Source organism: Lycium barbarum, chromosome 6, assembly GCF_019175385.1.
Source record: "Lycium barbarum isolate Lr01 chromosome 6, ASM1917538v2, whole genome shotgun sequence".
Classification (NCBI taxonomy): Eukaryota; Viridiplantae; Streptophyta; class Magnoliopsida; order Solanales; family Solanaceae; genus Lycium; species Lycium barbarum.
The window spans coordinates 41,020,421-41,028,901 of NC_083342.1; positions in this window are offsets into that span (position 1 = coordinate 41,020,421).

Here is an 8,481-nt window from a genome sequence, read left to right on the forward strand (position 1 = left end):
AAGAGTTTTAGTGGTTTCAAGTGAAGAGAGGATACTTATGGAAGTGATAAGTTGGTGAAGGGTAAGATAGGGATTTGGGGCTATTTTAAGAGATGGTTGGGAATGGATTTGGGTATATTTTGATAGATGAGTGTTGTCATTGTTGTTGTAGGTATTATGGTTGATGTTGGATCGAATAGGAAGTCGAAGGGTTGTTGAGCTTACAAGGAAAATATTGTCTACAATTCATTAAGCTCTATATGTATCTAAAGATGGTTAGTAAGAGAGGTAAATAGTCTAATTAAGGCTTATGTTATCTTAATTGTAGACTTACAAGTTCGAGAGGTAGAAGTTGGACGATTGGATATACTTCAAGGTATGTTACGGCTATCCCCTCCATCTTTTGGCATGACCTTATGATATGAACTAACAATGAGTAAGAGAGTTTCCATATTACTCTACTCTTAGAAGCATTAGGACTACTTCAGTCTTTGATGTTCATGTACCCCGTTTATGATTGTTCCTTTTGTTTATGGGTTCAGTTTTATGTATCCAGTTTACTCGTGCATTACATTCTTTCATATATACATATTGACCGATGACTAGAATGCGTTATCTACGCAAGTATTATATGTAAATGGGGTACGGGGAAATGAACATGCGCTATAGACGCATTACCACCTGATCAGCTGGTGCACCATGATGATGATATAAGGATCGAGCTACACGTACCGCAGCAATGTATATGTTGTTGGCCGCAGAGAGGACGATAAGAGGTGATGGGATGCCATAGAGGCTTAACAGGCGTTATATACGCATATACATATGTATGACCTACATTGATAGGCATGAGCATGCAAATTATGCACTCACAGAGGCATTGTCGGTTATACAGATTTATACAGATACATGCAGACACTAGTTCATACAAGTACATGCTGATAGTCATTTCAGCTTATGAGTTCAGATTTTATTCATGATTCTTACAGATATACATGTTGTTCTTATTCCTTTCATGCTCAGTACCTTATCCGTACTGACTCCCCGTTGCTCGGGAGGCTGCGTTCATGCCCGCAGGTTCACGTAGACCAATAAGTGGTCCAGCTTAGTAGGACTTCTATCTAGCAGTGGTCAGTGCGCTCCATTGACCCGGAGTTGCAGTCTATTTTGGTATGCTAGCCTTTTGAGATGTACATGTACATGGGTATGACGTCCTTTCTACAACTTTTATTCCAGTTGAGGTCTGTAGACAGTTGTATGTATTAGTCAGATGATGTAGCCTTGTCAGCTTCTATTCTTTTGTGTACAATATATGTAGCAGCCTAGCTGGCTTGCACTGTTCTTTCAGCATGTTTATGCATATATAGGTTGTACAGAGTTCATGATGTCACCTATTTATAAGTTCAGTTTAAGCCACTTGTAGGCCCTTAATGTTAACTAATATTCAGATACGAGTATAGGGGTGTTTGATCGCTAGAGGTCAGACACTCGTCACGACTCATCGGTTTGGGTCGTGACACCTATGAACTTTGTGATGGAAGTGGAGGTGTTCGATGTTTGGGGTATTGATTTTATGGAGCCCTTTGTAAGCTCTTGTGGCATGAAGTATATCTTGGTTGCTGTGGACTATGTGTCGAAATGGGTAGAAGTGATGGCTTTACCTAATAAAGAAGCCAAGAGTGTGATGGGGTTCTTAAGAAAAACATATTTACTCAATTTGGCACCTCGAGGGTGATAATCAGTGATGGTGGTTCCCACTTTTGCAATAGAGCCTACGCGGGGTTGATGGAGAAGTATGGTATGAAACATAGGGTGGCAACTCCTTATCACCCTCATACAAGTGGGCAAGTTGAAGTCTCAAACCGGGAAATCAAGAGTATTTCGGCCATGACGTTCAATGCGAACAGAACTGATTGGTCCCGAAAGCTTGATGATGCTCTATGGGCTTACCGGACTGCGTACAAGACCCCGATTGGGACTTCACCTTTCAAGCTTGCCACCTGCTCGTTGAACTGGAGCACAAGGCCATGTAGGCGTTGAAGAAGTTAAACATGGATTGGGAAGAAGCAACTAAGCTCCCATTGTTTCAACTCAAAGAGATGGATGAGTTTCACTATCAGGCCAATGAAAGTGCAGCATTGTATAAAAAAGATCCTGAAGCGAGAATTCTACAAGGGTGATCCTGTCGTGCTATTTAATTCTAGATTGAATCTGTTACCAGGCAAATTGAAATCAAGGTGGTCCGGTCCTTTTGAGATGGTAAGTGTTTCACTCCAGGGGGCGATTGAATTGATGTCCGGAGATGAAACTCGGACATTTAAGGTGCATGAGTTGAGGTTGAAGCACTATCATGGTTGCATTGATGGGGACAGAATCGTTGATAGGTACTGATTGCAATATTTTGGAATGACCTCTGATCCGGAGGACTCTCACCGGGAATAAACGGTACCACCGTCGTGCCGCAACGTTAAATTAAGCGCTTCTTGGGAGGCAACCCAAGTTTAATTTTTTTGTATTTTTCTCCTTGTGTTTATTTTATTTGTTTTCAGTAGTGTATCGGGGCTGTTTGACGGGTGTTACGTGTGCAGGAACTGAACTCATGAACTCAGTGCAAATAGACTGACCGTCAACATTTTTGACAGACCGTCGATGTGCGTTTACGGTATGCAGAGGTCCAGTTTAGAGAGTTTGCAAGTTAAACTCTCTGAACATGCAATTTGATGAACTGTTAATATACAAAGACGGTTCGTCGAATTACCTAGATAAGTACTGCGAATAAAAACAATCGAGCAAAGGTTTAAAACCGATAACGTCGCGCCCTTTTCTCTTCTTCATTTCTACCTTCTTCACCCATTACCCGCGATCTTCTCTCAATTAAACCACCATTATTTCTCTATTACATCCCATTAACACCAAAAAATCCCTCATACAACTCCCAACATCTTCACAGCTGAAACCTACAACCCTCTGCTAAAAAAATATTGAACACTCTCTCTGATATTTTTACTCAAATTTTTAAGTTTTTCCTCAAATTTCATTGCAAATCAGGTATGTATCTGTGTATCTCCCATTTCCTCGGTTTTTGTTTTCTAAATTTTTTCTGGAACTCGAAAAGACTCATCTGGGTTCCTAAAGTGACGAAATTTGTATATTGTGGAACTAGGATGTTACACCTAGAAAATTTCCCCGCGAACGTACAGTGGATAGGCTAACAAAGGGCATAGCGTGTATGATGTTTTAATAAGAAGGGAATGACGTTTGACGACCCTAAGTAAGATTCCAAAGGCAATTGCAATAAGAGATAGATTATGCTCCATAATGACTAACTATAGGTTCTGAAAATGTGGAAAGTTGCAGATTTGCACTTTGGCCAGTTTATCGTAAAATGAAATACGGACCGTAAAGTAGTTTACGGGCCGTAAACTGCCATGTCATATTTCAACTTCCAAAACTTCAACTTTCTGTCAAATGCTTGAATGGTTAAAGACGACTTGAAATACGGCCCGTAAATGTGTTCGTAAATCACCATGTCTCAGCCTGACTTTCTGGTTCTGTTATGATTAAATACGTCCATAAAATACGGCCCGTAAACTGGAATACGAACCATAAACTGAGTTTACGACCACTGTTGCACTTTCGACGACTGTTCATTTCAGATCAGATTTTGGGTTATTAAAAAGGGGATCAAGTTTATTATTTCATTTCCACATTTCACCCCTTTTCTCTAAAACATCTCTCTACATTTATTCCACAAGAATTCAAGGATTATTAGTGATCAACAACATAAACCAAGTGAATCAAGTGTAAGAAAACCCATTAAAGATCATACAAGTCAAGAAATCTCATTGGAGATGAACTAGGGTTTTTGCTCAAGTGGAGTATTATCAACCAAGGCTTGTTCCTACAACATATAAGGTATGATTTATGATATTTCTATGTTGTGTAAGGTATTTGAGAGTTGAAATACTTGGATTGTAGAAGGGTATAGAAAAATGGGTCATGAATGTGGAATAGTGCCATTTTGAGAAATAGCTTAACTTGAGTTACAATTCTTGATGTGTTGTGATGTAAATATGTTATAAATGATGTTGAGAACATGAGATGAGAAATGTATGAGAATGGACGTCATCGTGCGTTATGGCCATGGATAATGTGGATGAATAATGACTATCGTTATAGTATTGTGAATGTATTATTGACGTTTGAGAGTTGATATACACTATAGAGGAATGTCGTATAAATAGAGGAGATGTTGCCAGATTTTCTCTAGTTTTTGTCATGTATGCTAGCTATCGATTCTAATGATAGTATGACTTTAATGAAGGTAGAGACGTGAGCTTCGGAGGAGAACGTGCAAGTGTAGAATAGTTCAACGGAAAGGTATGTAAGGCTAACCCTTCTTTCATAAGGCATGGTTCTTTGGCCAAACGTCTAAATCTTCTATAAGACTATGATATCTATCAAATGATTTGATCTTCCGAGCTTGTAAGCTCACGATTCTTGATACGCGACGATTGTGCTAAGTTCCTCGTATGACGAGTAAGCCTATAAAGATAGATATGATGAATGACGATAATAGTGACAATGATATGGAAGACGACTATGGTGGTAATAGCAATGACGATAACGATGCCAACGATGATAGTAACTATAATAGTAAAGACGCTTATGAGCTATTATGTATATGTATCTATGTATGACTATTATGGAACCCCAAGCTTATGAGGCCGGGTAAGATATGTAAATAAATATGTATATGATTATGTAATGCGCGCACACCTCTGCAGATGGTACGGATAACCCTGACGCCTTGGTAGGGCCAGGTAGGTGTAACCTTGACGCCTTGGTAGGGCCAGGTATGTGTAACCCTGAGCCTTGGTTGGCCAAGTATGTATGAAACACCGATCCGGCGTGGTCGGGTATGCTATGTAAATGCTATGTATATGATATGATTATGTATATGATATAGATACAAGTACGAATACGGATATGATACGATATGAATGTGAATAAGGGTATGTATACGAATACGAGTACAAATAGGGAACAGATACGATTATGGATACGGATATGGATGTATGTACACAATACGCATTAGAAATGGGAAGTTCCTATGAAAGGCAAGTAAGTGCCTATGATGATGATATTACCATCTCCCATCCTGTGCTATTTTTCATGTTGCTTATTATGCTTCTACATTGATATTGATCATGCCTTACATACTCAGTACATTCTTTGTACTGACGTCCTTATATTTGTGGACGCTGCGTTATGCCCGCAGGTGCACAGGGAGACAGACTTGATCCATAGCCACATTCTCAGGGACTATCTAGCGGAGCTCCATTTCATTCGAAGCTATAGCTTTTGGGTACTTATTCTTTTGTGTATATAATTATGGGCATAGCGGGGTCCTGTCCCGCTTATGTGATATGTTGTACTCTCCTTAGAGGCTCGCAGACATGTGTATGTGGTTAGGTATGTCTGGCCTTGTTGGCCTATATTCATTTTTGTATATCATTTTGCTGGCCTTGTCGACTCATGGACATTGATGTGGCATAGATGCCTATGGTGATATAAAAGATGTTGTTGTCCAATAGGACTAGTATGACGGATGAATAAAAATGTATGTTTAATTATGTGGCTCGCCTAAATGTACGTGTAAGTGCAAGCTAAGGGGCGCCCAGGTGGGCTAGCACCTGGCGCTCGTCGCGGCCCCCTTGATGGGTCGTGACATAGTATTATGTCTACCATGTTATGAACTACGTTGGGGGAGTACTAATTGGGTTGGGGAATTCAAATACAATGTCGAGCATAAAGGGTAGAAATCATGACCTAGGGTTTGTGATTTCTGGCTGAAATTCATGCTCTATGTGAAATTGTTTGAAATTATTAGTTGGGGATATGGAATTTGGTATGTTTGTTGCAATTAGGACTCATAGGGACGAGAATATATTTACCTCCATTAAATTGGCGGGCATTATGATCCACATTCGTGTCAATTCATTATGCCCGCCAATGATGCGCCAACGGTTCGAAAAAGTGATTACGTGATATTGATGGTTAAAATGGAGTGAAGTCTGAGTATCTCCAATGGGTTGGAGGTTATTTTGATTGATAACTTTGGTTTTCACGCCAAACAAAACCCGGCGGTGTGTGGGTGAAGCCTAAATAACCTAAAAGCCCCTTACCCCAAAAATTTGTGCATAAATGAACAATGAGTATGTGATGTTTGAATATTTTTGAGGTGCAATCAACTTGCAGAGTCTTTGTACCAATCACAGGGCCATACAAATGATTGACGGTACCGTCAGTAGGTCGACAAATCGTCTTTGTACAAAGACGGTATCATCAATCTGCTTGACGGTCCGTCGACATATTCGACGGTCTGTCTATGTACATCGACGCTCTGCAGAATAATTTTTTCTGAACTCTGACAGAATCAATTGAAACACCCTTGTTTGATCAAATATTGTACAGGCTAACTAGAAATGTGTTTTTCCTTGCAGGTATGGCTTCACCCAAGTTGACAACTACACGAGGGGTAGTTCAAGGCAGTACCTTCGGAGGATGAAGCCGAGGTCATGCCATCAAAGGAAAATAGGGCTTTCGTTCCCGTTTGGAACAGGCAGGTCATAGTGCCATCTCGTTCACTCTCCGGTTCCTCCCAGTCTGAAGATGAGGGATCTTCTTCATCCAGATCAGGTAACGGAGATGCAGCGGAGAGTTCAGAGGCTGCTTCAGGAGATGCTACGGGGGTGATTCACATGCCTCCCAGTCACCCACCGTATCCCCGACTCAGCGAAGTTTACCTCTAGCCGAGGGTGATAATGCAACTACATCGCGAGAGGTCAAAATGTAGAGGATGATCATAACCGGTTCACAGTCGCGGGTGCTAAGGAACTGTTTGATGCTGGAATTGCATTAAAAAATGGGACCGAGCTGAACGAGAATAGAACTATCCATGAGGAGAGGCGTATCAGTTTTGAGGGTCTGAAGATCCTCCCCCACACCAGAGACACCATTAAGCACTATCATTTAGGCTTTATAGATAATGCTCCTAGGGAGTACTATCCAGTGTTGATGCGGGCGTTATATCCTGCATATGGAGCCTTGATTAACAAAGTAAGAAAATCGCGACAGAGGCTGATTGAGATTGACCCATTGACAGAGGTCGAGGTGAGAGGAGTGAAAGTTGATATCTCCGCTGAAGCAATCAACAGGGTGTATTCGATAATGACTATACTACTCTGAGACAGACAGATGAGTTGGATGATAAACTTGACAAAAAGGATGAGCAGACAGTTAGAGATTAGGTGGTGGTAGTGATTGGCCGACCAAGCAAGAGGGCGGAGACGATTGACATGTCCCAGCGATAAAAAACCACTGGTGCAGAGGTGAGGCCATTAGAAAGGGTCAAGGTGCAGAGGATGGCTTCCCGGTATTGTTTGGGGGTTTGCTTGAGCCTCAGGATATTCAACCTTTAGGGGCCATCGGTGATACTACTGAGGTGTTACCCGCCAACACTACCCTAATTTTTTAGCCTATCCATACTACAGATCCTGAGCCTCCACACACAGATGCACCAGCGACCCAGACTCTAGATTCACAGCCACAGGCTGCGGCTCCACAGCCACAGACTGTTGTACCATAGCCACAGGAGCCCACTGCACCCCCATAGGGAGTAGCTAGAGTTGCGGACCCATATTCTTTCTTTCTCGAGAATTTTAAAAAATTTGCAAAGCAGGCAATGACAGCAGATGAGCAGTCCAAAGTTATAGTTAGGAAGCTGGATGAGTTTGTAAGTCAGAGGATTACGACTACCATGGTGCCACTGAGGCAGGCGACATCTACTCGCTTGGATAGTTTTGAGACGTGACTCACAGCCTTGGGTTGTCTCAGTCTAGTACTTCTACCGATGCATTGCGGGTTGAGTTGGAGCAGCTGGAAACTGCAGTACTGATATTTTAGGCTCGTGATCCAAGTGTAGGGACGATGCCACCTCCCACCAGGACTGAGGTGGAGGAGGACGTGCTTCCAGTGATACAGTTACTTAATTTTCAGGGAGCTCTTACTGCTGCCCCAGCTATTGGTGTTCAGGAGAAGAGGAAGAGAGTGATGGATGATGATGATGATGAGGAGGATGAGTTTCAAGAGGGGAGTCACCTATGGGGTCCGAGTATAGAGAAGCAACAAATGGAGGAGGCCATCAGGAACTCTCTTATGCTGAACTGCCCTGTTGAGAGTGCAGGTGCCACATTGAGCAGTGCTCTCGCTAGGGAGACTTTGCCACCGCCCTTCCTATTCCAGAGTAGGTGCCTGAGGGTACTACTGCTACTGCTTCCACTGATACTCCAGTTGATGCCTCGCAGGCCGTTGAGCCGCTAGATAAGCAGCGCGCATAGAGCGTCACAGGTATTTCTACTCCCTTGATCTAATTTTACTGCATTGGGGACATTGCAGATTTTTTTTCAATTGGGAGTGGGAGTATTTGATGTTTGGAGG